Raw genomic sequence first — 18274 nt, 5'->3', positions numbered from 1 at the left:
ATTATTTTGAATAAAAGAGAAAATGTACGCTCACCTTTGCTGCACCTTGGTCCTCATCCTTCAACAGCTGTGACAGCCCAGTAGGCTACTACTAGGTGACTAGGTTACTTTTGCCTTTAATTGCAATGCCTTAACCACTAGAAACTTTCTAAAGTTTGTGAGGATAAGCACATTCTCATGTCACGTTCAGTGTTCTTTTTAAATGCCAACTTGTGTGTGTGACAACTGGTGCATGTGTGTTTTGGGCCATATTTTGAGGCCCCGGGATCTTATTTTTATCCATTTAAACTGGTCTTGGTCTGGTCATGGTCTCGCTCCACTGATCCTTGGTCTAGGTCTTAAAGTTTTGGTCTGGATCTAAATTGTTCCGCTTTTGACTATCTTTGGTACTCACACCAATTTTATACTTTGGCATTCATGTGAGTAATGGTGCTCCACCAAATGGGAAGTCTTCCACACAGCTTGGAAAGACAGTACTGTGCAAAATCTAAGTAAAAAGCTGCATTCCCCAAGTAAAGATGACCTTCACTTTAGCAGTGATGAATTCATGAACTACTTTGACAAAAATGATCATTAGAAAACAAATTACGGACTCTTTGAATATGCATATTTTCCCAAAACTCAGTTGTCCTGAGACTGCACAGAACTGCCAGGACCTTAGATCAATGGAGACACTAAACATTTGTAATCCTGTACCTCTCGACACATTCACTAAAATAATCATTGCCTCTAAACCTTCCAGCTGTCTACTGGACTCCATTCCAACTAAACTACTGAAAGAGCAACTTCCTGTGCTTGGCCCTCCTATGTTGAATGTTAAGTCGCGTGAATCAAATCTGGTGAGAAAGGACTGTGTAAGACTAGGTCATTGTTCTCAGTAACAAGTTTGAATTAACTATAATAAATGCAATCTTCGTGTACACGGGCTCATTGCAACACCACGCAGGGCAAGCAGATAACTGGTCTGTTCCTAATAAGGTTCTTCTTAAATACTCTGACAGAAAGTTCCAGCTTCTGAGCTGGCCTATATCAGAGTAGAGGCTGAGTGTGGTTTAAACTTGCTCAGCCTATTGTTGGCGCACAGGCTGGTCCCAGCTCCCAGGCGCTGCAGTTGGCAGGCGTAGTTGTTGTTGTGCAGATTATCTATGTGATCGCACCCTAGAGACTGCGGCCGCAGGCACAGTTCCTGCTTTCGTGTTCCAACCTAAAATTAACTGTTTGCAACACTACTTCTATGCATGTGTCAATGATCTAAATACTGTTTATGCCCAAGCTTAACCACATCCTCCTGTATTGCAGCTTCAGCTCAAACAAAAAGCCTGCATAGCAAACAAAACATATTCTCACAATCCCCCTTTTCCCATTAGGGTGTGAATATAAATGTAGCAATGATTCAAATAAATGCAACAATGTTTAATATACCTTCATGTCCTCCATTCGATCCCACTGTGTACTAGGTTGGCTACCAGCCACCTAGGAACTTAAAACCCTCTTTGAAATTGAGAACAAAAACTCGTTATTTAATAGCATTAACAAAAGTAAAACGTTTATAGAATAAGAAATAACTATTTTTGAGTCCCCCTTTGACACCCCCTATGGTGTCACTCATTAACCTCCCCTGTAGCAAACCAGGGATCGTCTTCCATCAGCCCCATCTCGGTGTCTGCCTCATTATCCTTCACCTTGAGCAGGGGCATCATCCCAGCGGCATGAACCACGTCTGTAATAGATTTTCTCAGACAAGGTGTAATGCAGGCACCGCAGCACATTAATGCAACCAATACCGCAACCAGGGTCAGAAATCCAGCAACCACCAATGTTGTGTACCTATCGAACCACTCACCCAACCAGGAGAACAGTCCAGTCCTCTCCACTCCTGCCATGTTCTTTTATTTCTGCAGATAGCTTGTCTAGTCCTTCAAGAGCCTTGTAAATGCTACCATTCACTACAGTAGATCCCTCTGTTCCTACAATTAGTAGCATAAAATGTACGTAAGGTACATTTTCCTAGGGTTCTGCCACGTCTGATACGACCTGGTCTAGGGTCCTACTCGGGGCTGAGTCTTTAGCACAATGAGTACGGTGATACCACGGGGTTTCGCTTTGTGTTCACTCTCAACGAGTGACTAGATACCTCTTTTACTTGATAGGGTCCTTCCCATCTGGGCTCTGTCCACTTCCTGGAGTGCACCTTGACTCTTACCCAGTCTCCCACGTGGATATCTCTGTTCTCATCTGTGATCTCCACAGCCGGAGTTCGGACCGCCACCACCTGTGTGGATAGTCTTTCGACCAGAGAGGTTAGTGCCTGCATGTAGTCTGTGTATCTAACTTTAGCAATGTCTAACCTAGATAGGCTCAAATTGTCTGCAGGTGGGCCTGGCATTCTTCGTCCTGTCAATAGCTCGTGGGGAGTAAGGTGGGTGTCGGACCTGGGTGAATTTCTCATTGACATTAAAGCTAAAGGCAACGCATCTATCCACTTCAGCTTTGTGCCTGGTTACCTCTCTCCACTAAACCCTGGGACTGAGGATGATATACTGACCCATACTTGTGGGTTATTCCCAGTGCTTGTTCTACCTCCTTCAGATGCACATTCTTAAAATGTGTAACGTTGTCGGATCTGATCATTCTAGGTACCCCGACTCTTGGTATAAATTCCCTTAACCACTATGACCACTTTTGCATCTTCCCTTGCTGTTGGGATGGCTTCCACCCATCTGGTGAACCTGTCTACCATTACCAGTAGGTACCTCTTGCCTTCCACTCTGTTGTCCTGTCCCATGTCTGTAAAGTCTATGCAAATGTCCTGGAACGGTGCATCCGGTACAGGGAAACTGCCTATGACCGCTCCCTATTAAACTTTATTGTAGCTTCTGCACACTTCGCAACTTTCTGACACTTCCCTGGTCATGTCTAGCATGTGTGGGTGCCACCATACTATCTCAAGAGTTTTTGCTACACTTCCCCATCTTCCATGCGCTTTGTTGTGTTCCTCTCATATCGTTGACCTAAGCAGCTTGGTGGGTGCCACAGTCTTTCCAGTGTGCCCTCTAGATGCCTTAATGATCTCTCCTAGCTCCATGCCTACTCCAAATGGTCTGTTCATATGTCCGCTGCCTCTTGTAGTTGCCTAACTGTGTCCATTGTTAGTTTGTCTTGCATTTCTCCCGTTCTCTGTACCATCTGCTGTGCAGTGTATCCTGCATTTTTGGCCGCTAGGTCTGCCATGTCGTTTCCCTCCCTTATTTTGGTATTTTCTTTACTGCGTCCTTTACACTTCATGCTGGCCACACTTGTTGGTAGTTGGATTGCTTCAATCAGCCGTTGCACCTGTTTGTGTTTTTATGGGTTCATTTGAGCTGGTTAGGTAGCTCCTCGTCCATTGTGGGCCATCTGTGTGCAATCCCGTGTGCGTAAGCAAAGTCAGTGTAGATGTTTACTCTCTTTCCTTTGCTCAGCTCCAATGCTCTCAACGCTCTTAATTCTGCCAACTTCTCCTGGGTCTCTTGACCTGTAGCAGCATCCATCTGTGAATAGGGTCTTTCCTACCCCATCCAGTGGCGTATTTTCAAGGTCCATTCAAACCTTTACTTGTTTTGCTGCTCTTTCCTCGCAGATATGTGGCTCTCCCTCTCCCATTCCATCCGTCAAATCAAATCAAATTTTATTTGTCACATACACATGGTTAGCAGATGTTAATGCGAGTGTAGCGAAATGCTTGTGCTTCTAGTTCCGACAATGCAGTAATAACAAGTAATCTAACTAACAATTCCAAAACTACTGTCTTGTACACAGTGTAAGGGGATAAAGAATATGTACATAAGGATATATGAATGAGTGATGGTACAGAGCAGCATAGGCAAGATACAGTAGATGGTATCGGGTACAGTATGTACAAATGAGATGAGTATGTAAACAAAGTGGCATAGTATAGTATAAAGTGGCTAGTGATACATGTATTACATAAGGATACCGTCGATGATATAGAGTACAGTATATACGTAAGCATATGAGATGAATAATGTAGGGTAAGTAACATTTATATAAGGTAGCATTGTTTAAAGTGGCTAGTGATATATTTACATCATTTCCCATCAATTCCCATTATTAAAGTGGCTGGAGTTGAGTCAGTGTCAGTGTGTTGGCAGCAGCCACTCAGTGTTAGTGGTGGCTGTTTAACAGTCTGATGGCCTTGAGATAGAAGCTGTTTTTCAGTCTCTCGGTCCCAGCTTTGATGCACCTGTACTGACCTCGCCTTCTGGATGATAGCGGGGTGAACAGGCAGTGGCTCGGGTGGTTGATGTCCTTGATGATCTTTATGGCCTTCCTGTGACATCGGGTGGTGTAGGTGTCCTGGAGGGCAGGTAGTTTGCCCCCGGTGATGCGTTGTGCAGACCTCACTACCCTCTGGAGAGCCTTACGGTTGAGGGCGGTGCAGTTGCCATACCAGGCGGTGATACAGCCCGCCAGGATGCTCTCGATTGTGCATCTGTAGAAGTTTGTGAGTGCTTTTGGTGACAAGCCGAATTTCTTCAGCCTCCTGAGGTTGAAGAGGCGCTGCTGCGCCTTCTTCACGATGCTGTCTGTGTGAGTGGACCAATTCAGTTTGTCTGTGATGTGTATGCCGAGGAACTTAAAACTTGCTACCCTCTCCACTACTGTTCCATCGATGTGGATAGGGGGGTGTTCCCTCTGCTGTTTCCTGAAGTCCACAATCATCTCCTTAGTTTTGTTGACGTTGAGTGTGAGGTTATTTTCCTGACACCACACTCCGAGGGCCCTCACCTCCTCCCTGTAGGCCGTCTCATCGTTGTTGGTAATCAAGCCTACCACTGTTGTGTCGTCCGCAAACTTGATGATTGAGTTGGAGGCGTGCGTGGCCACGCAGTCGTGGGTGAACAGGGAGTACAGGAGAGGGCTCAGAACGCACCCTTGTGGGGCCCCAGTGTTGAGGATCAGCGGGGAGGAGATGTTGTTGCCTACCCTCACCACCTGGGGGCGGCCCGTCAGGAAGTCCAGTACCCAGTTGCACAGGGCGGGGTCGAGACCCAGGGTCTCGAGCTTGATGACGAGCTTGGAGGGTACTATGCTGTTAAATGCTGAGCTGTAGTCGATGAACAGCATTCTCACATAGGTATTCCTCTTGTCCAGATGGGTTAGGGCAGTGTGCAGTGTGGTTTAGATTGCATCGTCTGTGGACCTATTTGGGCGGTAAGCAAATTGGAGTGGGTCTAGGGTGTCAGGTAGGGTGGAGGTGATATGGTCCTTGACTAGTCTCTCAAAGCACTTCATGATGACGGATGTGAGTGCTACGGGGCGGTAGTCATTTAGCTCAGTTACCTTAGCTTTCTTGGGAACAGGAACAATGGTGGCCCTCTTGAAGCATGTGGGAACAGCAGACTGGTATAGGGATTGATTGAATATGTCCGTAAACACACCGGCCAGCTGGTCTGCGCATGCTCTGAGGGCGCGGCTGGGGATGCCATCTGGGCCTGCAGCCTTGCGAGGGTTAACACGTTTAAATGTCTTACTCACCTCGGCTGCAGTGAAGGAGAGACCGCATGTTTTCGTTGCAGGCCGTGTCAGTGGCACTGTATTGTCCTCAAAGCGGGCAAAAAAGTTATTTAGTCTGCCTGGGAGCAAGACATCCTGGTCCGTGACTGGGCTGGATTTCTTCCTGTAGTCCGTGATTGACTGTAGACCCTGCCACATGCCTCTTGTGTCTGAGCCGTTGAATTGAGATTCTACTTTGTCTCTGTACTGGCGCTTAGCTTGTTTGATAGCCTTGCGGAGGGAATAGCTGCACTGTTTGTATTCGGTCATGTTACCAGACACCTTGCCCTGATTAAAAGCAGTGGTTCGCGCTTTCAGTTTCACACGAATGCTGCCATCAATCCACGGTTTCTGGTTAGGGAATGTTTTAATCGTTGCTATGGGAACGACATCTTCAACGCACGTTCTAATGAACTCGCACACCGAATCAGCGTATTCGTCAATGTTGTTATCTGACGCAATACGAAACATCTCCCAGTCCACGTGATGGAAGCAGTCTTGGTGTGTGGAGTCAGCTTGGTCGGACCAGCGTTGGACAGACCTCAGCGTGGGAGCCTCTTGTTTTAGTTTCTGTCTGTAGGCAGGGATCAACAAAATGGAGTCGTGGTCAGCTTTTCCGAAAGGGGGGCGGGGCAGGGCCTTATATGCGTTGCGGAAGTTAGAGTAACAATGGTCCAAGGTCTTTCCTCCCCTGGTTGCGCAATCGATATGCTGATAAAATTTGGGGAGTCTTGTTTTCAGATTAGCCTTGTTAAAATCCCCAGCTACAATGAATGCAGCCTCCGGATAAATTGTTTCCAGTTTGCAGAGAGTTAAATAAAGTTCGTTCAGAGCCATCGATGTGTCTGCTTGGGGGGGGGGATATATACGGCTGTGATTATAATCGAAGAGAATTCTCTTGGTAGATAATGCGGTCTACATTTGATTGTGAGGAATTCTAAATCAGGTGAACAGAAGGATTTGAGTTCCTGTATGTTTCTTTCATCACACCATGTCACGTTGGCCATGAGGCATACGCCCCCGCCCCTCTTCTTACCAGAAAGATGTTTGTTTCTGTCTGCGCGATGTGTGGAGAAACCCGTTGGCTGCACCGCTTCGGATAGCGTCTCTCCAGTGAGCCATGTTTCAGTGAAGCAAAGGACGTTACAGTCTCTGATGTCCCTCTGGAATGCTACCCTTGCTCGGATTTCATCAACCTTGTTGTCAAGAGACTGGACATTGGCAAGAAGAATGCTAGGGAGTGGTGTGCGCTGTGCCCATCTCCGGAGTCTGACCAGAAGACCGCCTCGTTTCCCTCTCTTTCGGAGTCGTTTTTTTGGGTCGCTGCATAGGATCCACTCCGTTGTCCTGTTTGTAAGGCAGAACACAGGATCCGCGTCGCGAAAAACATATTCTTGGTCGTACTGATGGTGAGTTGATGCTGATCTTATATTCAGTAGTTCTTCTCGACTGTATGTAATGAAACCTAAGATGACCTGGGGTACTAATGTAAGAAATAACACGTAAAAAAACAAAAAACTGCATAGTTTCCTAGGAACGCGAAGCGAGGCGGCCATCTCTGTCGGCGCCATGTTGGTTCCTTCGGTCACGTGCTTTGCCATAATCAGTTTTGTGATATTGGATTTCCTTTTGCTTGACAGAGTAAATAGTTTTGAGGCAATAAATTGTCACTCCATGATCTTTGATTTCCAGTGGGTGTCTCATCACAATGTGCCGTTTTCCTTATGGTTGTCAAGACTTCCACCAAAGTTGTTCCCTCTCCTTGTTCGGGTGGTGTTCAGCGGTCGACGTCACCGGCTTTCTAGCTGCCACCGATCCATTTTTCCTTTTGTTTTGTCTGTTTTACACACCTGATTCCCATCTCATGATTTTGTTCCTTATTTAACCCTCTGGTTTCCCTTTCTGTTTTGTGCGTGATTATCTTTCGTGTGTTGGAGTTCGTATCCTGTTTTGTATTTGTTTTATAGCGACATTTTTGTTCCGTTCTCGGATGGAGTAAATACAGCGGTTTTACTCTTGCCTGTGTCCTGCGCCTGACTCCTTCGCTCTCCTCTAGATACTCTGACAATGGATTTGGCCAGTGCTGCAATGTGTCTTGCGCAATCAGTTTGTCCACATTCAATGTTATCCAATTTAGCACTATAGTAGTGCAACACTCTACGCTCCCCCTTTTGTTTCTGATAAAGGATGGAATGCATGTAACCATCCTGTTCAGAAACATCCAAATGAAATGGCAGTGTGTAGTCAGGGAGCGACAGGGCCTCAGCCTGCGCCAAGGTTTGTTTCAGCTCAATGAATGCTTTCTCTGCCTCTGGCGTCCAGGTCAGTACCGCAGTGAGGTTTCTGTTCCCCCTAGATATCTCTCTCTGTCCCTTCTTACGGAGTTGTTCCAGGTCTTCCAACTCTTGCTCCATTCTTCTTATTTCTCCTGTTTCTGATTGCAACTGTTCGTCCAATTCCATTAATGTTCTGTCTTTCTCCGTCTCCAGTCTTCTGCCATGGCCCGCATGACTGGCCCAACCCTACCTCACTGTTCTGACTTCCTCTTTTTCGTTCTTCTCTCTCCTCTTCGGTCATGCTGCCTGCTTCACTTCTGCTCACCAGACTCATACCATCTGTTTCCTCTTTCTCACTTCTGAGATCAACAGCTTTTCGCAGCAGTTTGGTTTCTTCAAGCAACTTACTGACTTCGTCTCTTCCCCTTCTGTTCATTCATTCCTTAGTTTTATTTTCCGTCATCTTCTGTTCTTCTTTTGTGATAGTTTACCGTTGCGGTAAGGTCCAGGACTGCGGCCATGATTCCTGGTCCTTCATACGGCGGTGGGGCAGATGGAGGTGGGTCGACATGTCCGAATCGTTTTTCTCCATCTTTTTTAATTTTTCTAATATGGCCAGTCCTATACGTTGTTTTAGTTTCTCCGTCGCCTCCTTTAGTTTACCCTTACTCGGCTCACCCTCTTCCCAATTAATGCATGTCTTGGTTTTTCGTTTCAAAATGTCCAATATTCTACCGGGTTCTCCTTCTATTGGAGGTCCATTTGGCACACTAATACTACCCTCTTAACCATTCCCTATAATTTTCCCCTGTTTACCCCCATTAACTTCAAGTGTGGATTTTAGTGCCTTCAAGACTTTTTCTGTCTAATATTATTCATGTTTATGTAGTTTAGCATATCATATACTACTCTATTTTATTCCTTGTTCACATGTCCCTGACGTTAATTTTGGTCCCAGACCTCTCACGTCCCTGATGTATTACTGTTAACTTCCTTAAGCCTAGCATTCAGCAGGCAACATTTTCACAAAAACAAGAAAAGCATTCAAATAAAATCATTTACCTTTGAAGAACTTCGGATGTTTTCAATGAGGAGACTCTCAGTTAGATAGCAAATGTTCAGTTTTTCCAAAAAGATTATTTGTGTAGGAGAAATCGCTCTGTTTTGTTCATCACGTTTGGCTGAGAAAAAACCCTGAAAATTCAGTCATTACAACGGCGAACTTTTTTCCAAATTAACTCCATAATATCAACAAACATGGCAAACGTTGTTTAGAATCAATCCTCAAGGTGTTTTTCACATATCTATTCGATGACAAATCACACGTGGCCGTTTGGTTTCTCCTCTGAACCAAATGGTAAAATGCACGCACCTGGAGATTATGCAATAGTTTCGACGGAGGACACCCAGCGGACACCTGGTAAATGTAGTCTCTTGGTCAATTTTCCAATGATATGCCTACAAATACGTCACAATGCTGCAAACACCTTGGGGAAACGACAGAAAGTGTAGGCTCATTCCTTGCGCATTCACAGCCATATAAGGAGACATTGGAACACAGCGCCTCCAAAATCTGGGCCATTTCCTGTTTGAAATTTCATCTTGGTTTCGCCTGTAGCATCAGTTCTGTGGCACTCACAGATAATATCTTTGCAGTTTTGGAAACGTCAGAGTGTTTTCTTTCCAAAGCTGTCAATTATATGCATAGTCGAGCATCTTTTCGTGACAAAATATCTTGTTTAAAACGGGAACGTTTTTCATCCAAAAATGAAATACTGCCCCCAGAGGTTCAAGAGGTTTTAACTGTGTTCAATCTTGTCTCAGGAGGACCAGAATGGAAATAAGTTAGACTTTTATCCTCGATGATTTTACTCATGTGCGTGTATGGCTTTTAAGTTGTGTGCTTTTTTTTTAAATGATCGAATTAATAAACTAAAATACATAATTTAAGCAGAAGAATCAAGACGTGTTTGGACTCACCTTGTTGTGCTGTGCTCACTTGAACAGGAATGTGACGCTGCGGTCCTTCATGGGCAAATCTTGTCAAACTTTGTCATCAAAGTCTGGCATTCTCTGGATTTATGGTGCTAAACAACTGGGAACTCGAGAGAAAACAAGGTTGAATCATGAAGTCGATGATCTTCAGTTTATAGCTCTAGAAAGAGGCCAGAGTTCCCGATTTTGCAATTTCGAGTTGGATGAAAGTTCAAAACGTAAATTTAAAGGATTAGCCAGTAGTTGTCGACTTGTTTCATGATGTTGACTGCTAGCTAAGATTTTGAGAGTATGATGTTGACATGATCAGTCCAATTGTAACGATGTGTGCTGAGAGTCGGGAAGCAAGTTCAGGGAGTGAGTGTTTTAACAAAATAAACGGAACTCAATAAAAACCCAAGAAACACTAACAGCACACAGACATAAACAGAAACAATGACGCCTGGGGAAGAAACCCAGGGAGTTATATTTATTTATATATATATATATATATATATATGGGAAGTGATGAAGTCCAGGTGAGTCTGATGATGCGCAGGTGTGTGTACTGATGGTGAGAGGTGTGCGCCATAACGAGGCTGGAGAGGGAGCACATGTAACACCAATCAAAGCTACTGTAGATATAACGTGATTTGATGTAATTTTATCTGTGGCCAATGACCCTTGGATGGGCACTTCTAATGTAACTCTATGGCAGCACCCAAAGGACTAGAATTTTAGAGCTCTACCCTTAAACTTAGCGGTGAAGTAGTGTCCCCATGTGGGACAGAACACTGCGCTAATCATGGCGCAACGCTCCACATTTTCTTGCCCCACCACAGAAAGCACTGAGCTAGGCTGAAACACCTGCATTTTGGAGCTGCCTTACTCAAGAAAACCAAAATGCGACCATGTTTGTATGCAGCTTAATTAACTCAATTACATGTATATATTTTTTACATTGTTTGCAAACTTATGTGACACGTTTTAATGCCAAAATAGCATGCAAAACAAGCAATTCCCCCCAAATAGTTTTTTTTTACTATTAAGGGGGCTGAGTCACGGCCTTGCTTGCAGTCTCCCGTATTGTCCCTAGGAGGGTGCATCATGTCATGTCAGGCTTTTTTCACTATACTTGACTTGATTGGGTTAAGTCACAGATGTGATCTTCCTGTTCAGTTTTGCGCTCCCTTGGGCTTGTGCGGTGGGGGAGATCTTCGTGGGCTATACTCAGCTTAGTCTCAGGGTAGTAAGTTAGTGGTCTATTTCTATCCCTTTGGTACTGTTGGGGCTGTGCTTTGGTAAAGTGGGAGGGGTTATTTCCTGCCTGGTTGGCCCTGTCTGTGGGTAACTTTGGATGGCGCCACAGTGTCTCCCTCCACCCCATCTCAGTCCTCAGTATCTATGTTGCAATAGTCTATGTACTGGAGGGCTAGGGTCAGTTTGTCCTATCTGGTGTAATTCTCCTGTCTTATCTGATCTGTGTAATCTTAGGCATGGTCGCTCTCATTTTCCTCTCACTCTCTTTCTCTTCTTTCTTTCTTTGTCTCTGTCTCAGCTCTACGACCTGAGATCTAGGGCCATGCCTCAGGACTACAGTGCCTTGCGAAAGTATTCGGCCCCCTTGAACTTTGCGACCTCTTGCCACATTTCAGGCTTCAAACATAAAGATATAAAACTGTATTTTTTTGTGAAGAATCAACAAGTGGGACACAATCATGAAGTGGAACGACATTTATTGGATATTTCAAACTTTTTTAACAAATCAAAAACTGAAAAATTGGGCGTGCAAAATTATTCAGCCCCTTTACTTTCAGTGCAGCAAACTCTCTCCAGAAGTTCAGTGAGGATCTCTGAATGATCCAATGTTGACCTAAATGACTAATGATGATAAATACAATCCACCTGTGTGTAATCAAGTCTCCGTATAAATGCACCTGCACTGTGATAGTCTCAGAGGTCCGTCAAAAGCGCAGAGAGCATCATGAAGAACAAGGAACACACCAGGCAGGTCCGAGATACTGTTGTGAAGAAGTTTTAAAGCCGGATTTGGATACAAAAAGATTTCCCAAGCTTTAAACATCCCAAGGAGCACTGTGCAAGCGATAATATTGAAATGGAAGGAGTATCAGACCACTGCAAATCTACCAAGACCTGGCCGTCCCTCTAAACTTTCAGCTCATACAAGGAGAAGACTGATCAGAGATGCAGCCAAGAGGCCCATGATCACTCTGGATGAACTGCAGAGATCTACAGCTGAGGTGGGAGACTCTGTCCATAGGACAACAATCAGTCGTATATTGCACAAATCTGGCCTTTATGGAAGAGTGGCAAGAAAGCCATTTCTTAAAGATATCCATAAAAAGTGTCGTTTAAAGTTTGCCACAAGCCACCTGGGAGACACACCAAACATGTGGAAGAAGGTGCTCTGGTCAGATGAAACCAAAATTGAACTTTTTGGCAACAATGCAAAACGTTATGTTTGGCGTAAAAGCAACACAGCTCATCACCCTGAACACACCATCCCCACTGTCAAACATGGTGGTGGCAGCATCATGGTTTGGGCCTGCTTTTCTTCAGCAGGGACAGGGAAGATGGTTAAAATTGATGGGAAGATGGATGGAGCCAAATACAGGACCATTCTGGAAGAACCTGATGGAGTCTGCAAAAGACCTGAGACTGGGATGGAGATTTGTCTTCCAACAAGACAATGATCCAAAACATAAAGCAAAATCTACAATGGAATGGTTCAAAAATAAACCTATCCAGGTGTTAGAATGGCCAAGTCAAAGTCCAGACCTGAATCCAATCGAGAATCTGTGGAAAGAACTGAAAACTGCTGTTCACAAATGCTCTCCATCCAACCTCACTGAGCTCGAGCTGTTTTGCAAGGAGGAATGGGAAAAAATTTCAGTCTCTCGATGTGCAAAACTGATAGAGACATACCCCAAGCGACTTACAGCTGTAATCGCAGCAAAAGGTGGCGCTACAAAGTATTAACTTAAGGGGGCTGAATAATTTTGCACGCCCAATTTTTCAGTTTTTGATTTGTTAAAAAAGTTTGAAATATCCAATAAATGTCGTTCCACTTCATGATTGTGTCCCACTTGTTGTTGATTCTTCACAAAAAAATACAGTTTTATATCTGTTTGAAGCCTGAAATGTGGCAAAAGGTCGCAAAGTTCAAGGGGGCCGAATACTTTCGCAAGGCACTGTACCTGGCCTGACTACTCCTGGCTGTCCCTGTCCCCAGTCCACCTTGTCTTGTGCTGATCCAGTTTCTGCTGTTCTGCCTGTGGCTATGGATCCCGGCCCTGTTCACATAGATGTGCTACCTTGTCCTGGATCTGCTGTTTCGACCCTGTCTCTATCTACCGCACCTGCTGTCTCAACCACTGAATGTTCGGCTATGAAAATCCAACTGACATTTACTCCTGAGATGCTGACCTGTTGCATCCTCTAGAATCACTGATTTATTATTTGACCCAGATGGTTATCTAAAAACATTCGAACATCTTGAAGAATGATCTGGCCTTAATGGCCATGTAATCTCCACCCGGCACAGCCAGAATTGGACTGGCCATCCCTTGGAGCCTTCAAGCTCTGTCAAATTGGTTGTTGATCATTAATATTATAATGGAGACGCTGAGAGTTGAGGTGCAGGTGACACGTTTAATAAAACAACAAGCATGGAATGAGACAACATAACAGTAGCGTCTACACAAACACAGGAACAATACTGACTGGGGAAAGAACCTAAGGGAGTGCCAGATATAGGGGAGGTATTAAGTGAGGTAATGGAGTCCAGGCGTGCCTCAGGATGACGTGAAGGTGCCCGTAACCAGAAAGAGGGATTAAACGACAGGATTTTGAAAATCTATCCACAACCACTAAAATGGTGATGAAACTGTCAGAGGGGATCAGTAACAAAGTCAATGGATAAATGGGACCAGGGGCGCTGAGGCACGGGAAGGGGAAGGAGTTCCTCTGCTGGAGCGTTCCAGGGGAATTTGGTTTGGGCACATACGGAACAGGAGTTGATGTTGAGTGACCAGTACTTCTCAGAAATGGATTGGGTAGTGCGAGAAATACCTGGATTTCCAGTGACGACAGATGTGTGTGTCCAGGTCAGCAGCTGATCCCTTATCCCCATGGGAACGTAGATGTGCTCGGGAGTACAGTTAGTGGGTGCGGGCTCCCTCTCCAGAGGCTGGCGAATGTCCACATCTATGTCCCAGACCACAGGAGCTGCGACTCGGGAGGATGGGATTATAGGTGCATCTGGACACGGACCCTCTCCAGAATCATAGAGACGGGACAGGGCATCGGCCTTAGTCTATTTTTAACCTGGGCGATAGGTCAGCGTGAAGTCAAACCTTGTGAAGAAAAGGGCCCAGCTGTTCCGATGGACAGTGAGGATGGCGAATGTTTCCTTGGTACCCTCCAGACAATGTCTACACTCTAATTCCAACGACACCGCCAGGAGCTCTCGACCACCGATGTCGTTATTCCTCTCTGCAGGGGACAGTTTCTTAGACAGAACTTCCCCCACACCCACCTCTGAAGTGACCACCTCCACCACAAATTATATCGTGGGATCTAGGTGTTTGAGCAATGGGACAGAGGTGAAACATCCCTTGAGTAGATGGAAGGCCTCATCAGCTCCTGGGCTCTACACCAACCTACGGGGGACCACCCTTGAGGTGAGAGGGGCGGCGATGGAGCTGAAGTTCCTGATGAAACGGCAGAAGTTGGCAAACCCCAAAAACCATTGTAACCCCTTTAGGGGGTTTGGGACTGGCCATAACCAGATCGCATCTACCTTGTCATCCATCATCACTCTCTGAACATAAGTAAGACCAGGATGTCATCGATATACACGACCACGACAATCTGGCCCGAGCATGTCCCTGAACACCTCGTTAACGAATGCCTGGCAACAGCAAGTATTCGTAGTGGCCAGACATCGTGCTAAACCTAGTCTTCCATTCATCCCCCTCCAAGATGTGGATGAGATTGTGTGCACTCCAGTTTGGTAAATAACCAGGCTCCGCGGAGCTGATTGATGACTGCCGACACCAACGGGAGAGGGTAAGGGTACTTTGTGGTGATTTCATTGAGTCCTCTGTAATCAATATATGGACCTAACCCTCCATTCTTGGCCACGAAGAAGAAACCAGCTGACGCAGGAGAAGTGGATGTGCGGGTGAAACCTTGTTGGAGCCCCTCTTGGATGTAATTCTCCATGGCCTGTGTCTCAGCCACCGACAGAGTGTAAATTCTTCTGCGTGGAAGCACAGACCTTGCCAGCAATTTGATGGGACAGTCCCAGGGGCGATGAGGAGGAAGATAGGTGGCGCAGGTCTTGAAGAATACCTCCCGCAGGTCCTGGTATACCTTGGGATGTTGCGCTGAAGGACAACAGGACTCTCAACTGATGTGGAACCACAGGGGATGGGGATGCAGGTCCTCTGGCATTCGGGTATTCAGTATGTGATTCTCATCCTCGACCATGAGATGGTAGGGTTATGGCATTGAAGCCAAGGGAGGCCGAGGATGATCTTGTGAACTGGTACACTGGTGATGAAGGGGATGTTCTCCTTATGAATGGACTCCATGGAGAGGGTGAGGGGTTGGGTGATGTGTGTAATGGTTTCGGATCCTAGTGGCCGATTTATCGAGGGCTTGAACCTGGAAAGTTGAGGAGAGCGGGTATGAGATGATAAGAGAGAAGGCAAGGGTCTGGTCAATAAAGTTCCATGCGGCACCGGAATCCAATAATGCTGTAGATAATACATTAGGGACAGTCAAATAGTGTGATGGACACTAAAAAGAGTTGAGCTGAAAGTGATGAAGATGGAATACTCACTCCTGCCCCAGGAGGTGGAAGATCACGTTACTGTCCCTCTGCTCTTGTGGATCCCGAATTAGAAAGTGCCGGACACTGCTGGAACTGGTGCCCTCCTTGACCACAATACAGGCAGAGCCCCAGCTATCTCTGTCTGCAACGCTTTGCCTCGGGGAGGCGTGTGACCCCCTACTTCCATGGGTTCAGGCTCTGATCCAGGGTGTTCACTGAGGAAGTGAGAGAAGTGATGAGAGCACCGACGCTCCCGAAGTAGGTTATCCAGACGGGTGGCCAGCCCAATGAGTGCATCCAAGGAGAGGTTGTCATCTTGACAGGCAAGTTCTGTCTGGACCTCCTAGCACAGACCTCTTCTGAATAGTGTATGAAGCACCGGCTCGTTCCATCCACTGGATGCTGTAGTAAGCCCCGGCATTTAGATAAGATGCCGTCATATTTATCCGGGAGGAACAAACTGTCATCGCTGACCTGAGCGGGTTGCTGAATGGGCTGTTGTGCTGGGTCGACTGGTTGTAGAGTATCCTCCGCTAGTTGATGGCAACGCCTCCCGGATATGTTTGAGACGTTGCACACTGCGAAGAACCTCTTCCATGGCCACCCCCAGTTGTGCCAGTTGGTCATGGTGTTGAAATAGAAGGTATCCCTGTTCTTCAACCGTCTAGGAGATTTTCTGTTTTCCTGCTGCTTTCCAGTGTTGGAGTTAGTATTCTATAACAGAGACGGAGAGAGTCGAGAAGCAGCTGCAGGGGAAACGTTTAATAAAACAAAAAACATGGAACGAGACAACATAACAGTGGCGTCTACGCATAAATACAGGAACAATACTGACCGGAGAAAGAACCTAAGGGAGTGCCAGATATAGGGGAGGTAATAAGTGAGGTAATGGAGTCCTGGTGTGCTTCATGATGACGTGCAGGTTCGGGTAATGATAGATCCCAGGATCGGTGGTAGTACACCGGCGACGTCGAATGCCACAGGGGAGGAGCGTGAGAAGACGTGACAAACAGCCATTTTAATGATTTGCCATAGCTTTTCAAGCCTATTTAAGTCAAAACTATAACTAGGCTACTCAGGAACATTCAATATCGTCTAGGTAAGCAACTTCAGTGTATATTTTGCCTTGGATTTTAGGTTATTGTCCTGCTGAATTTGTGATGAATTTGTCTCCCAGTGTCTGATAGAAAGCAATCTGAACCAGGTTTTCCTCTAGGATTTTGCTTGTGCTTAGCTCTGTTCTTTTTAAAATCAAATCAAATCAAATTTTATTTGTCACATAACACATGGTTAGCAGATGTTAATGTGAGTGTCGCGAAATGCTTGTGCTTCTAGTTCCAACAATGCAGTAATAACCAACGAGTAATCTAGCTAACAATTCCGAAACTACTACCTTATACACACAAGTGTAAAGGGATAAAGAATATGTACACAAAGATATATGAATGAGTGATGGTACAGAGCGGCATAGGCAAGATGCAGTAGATGGTATCGAGTACAGTATATACATATGAGATGAGTATGTAAACAAAGTGGCATAGTTTGAAGTGGCCAGTGATACATGTATTACATAAAGATGCAGTAGATGATATAGAGTACAGTATATACATATACATATGAGATAAATAATGTAGGGTATGTAAACATTATATTAAGTAGCATTGTTTAAAGTGGCTAGTGATATATTTTACATCAATTCCCATCAATTCCCATTATTAAAGTGGCTAGAGTTGAGTCAGTGTGTTGATAGCAGCCACTCAATGTTAGTGGTGGCTGTTTAACAGTCTGATGGCCTTGAGATAGAAGCTGTTTTTCAGTCTCTCTGTCCCAGCTTTGATGCACCTGTACTGACCTCGCCTTCTGGATGATAGCGGGGTGAACAGGCAGTGGCTCGGGTGGTTGTTGTCCTTGATGATCATTATAGCCTTCCTGTGACATCGGGTGGTGTAGGTGTTCTGGAGGGCAGGTAGTTTGCCCCTGGTGATGCGTTGTGCAGACCTCACTACCCTCTGGAGAGCCTTACGGTTGTGGGCGGAGCAGTTGCCGTACCAGGCGGTGATACAGCCCGCCAGGATGCTCTCGATTGTGCATCTGTAGAAGTTTGTGTGCTTTTGGTGTCAAGCCGAATTTCTTCAGCCTCCTGAGGTTGAAGAGGCGCTGCTGCGCCTTCTTCACGATGCTGTCTGTGTGGGTGGACAAATTCAGTTTGTCTGTGATGTGTACGCCAAGGAACTTAACTTACTACCCTCTCCACTACTGTTCCATCGATGTGGATAGGGGGGTGTTCCCTCTGCTGTTTCCTGAAGTCCACAATCATCTCCTTAGTTTTGTTGACGTTGAGTGTGAGGTTATTTTCCTGACACCACACTCCGAGGGCCCTCACCTCCTCCCTGTAGGCCGTCTCGTCGTTGTTGGTAATCAAGCCTACCACTGTTGTGTAGTCCGCAAACTTGATGATTTGAGTTGGAGGCGTGCGTGGCCACGCAGTCGTGGGTGAACAGGGAGTACAGGAGAGGGCTCAGAACGCACCCTTGTGGGGCCCCAGTGTTGAGGATCAGCGTGGTGGAGATGTTACCTACCCTCACAACCTGGGGGCGGCCCGTCAGGA

At 45.8% G+C, this 18274-nt stretch overlaps 1 protein-coding gene across 1 annotated transcript in view; it reads left to right on the top strand.

Moving 5' to 3' along the window:
* The window catches only part of bco1 (beta-carotene oxygenase 1), a 32595-nt gene continuing 14321 nt past the window's right edge, over positions 1 to 18274 (top strand). Inside the window, exon 1 of the mRNA XM_036980741.1 lies at positions 1 to 95. The gene's annotated coding sequence lies outside the window, so the exon portion shown is untranslated. The remainder of the gene's footprint in view (positions 96 to 18274) is intronic.

Source organism: Oncorhynchus mykiss, chromosome 6 (assembly GCF_013265735.2).
Source record: "Oncorhynchus mykiss isolate Arlee chromosome 6, USDA_OmykA_1.1, whole genome shotgun sequence".
NCBI lineage: Eukaryota > Metazoa > Chordata > Actinopteri > Salmoniformes > Salmonidae > Oncorhynchus > Oncorhynchus mykiss.
Note: the sequence above shows the minus strand (reverse complement) of the source record. Positions and strands in the feature narration are given on the sequence as shown.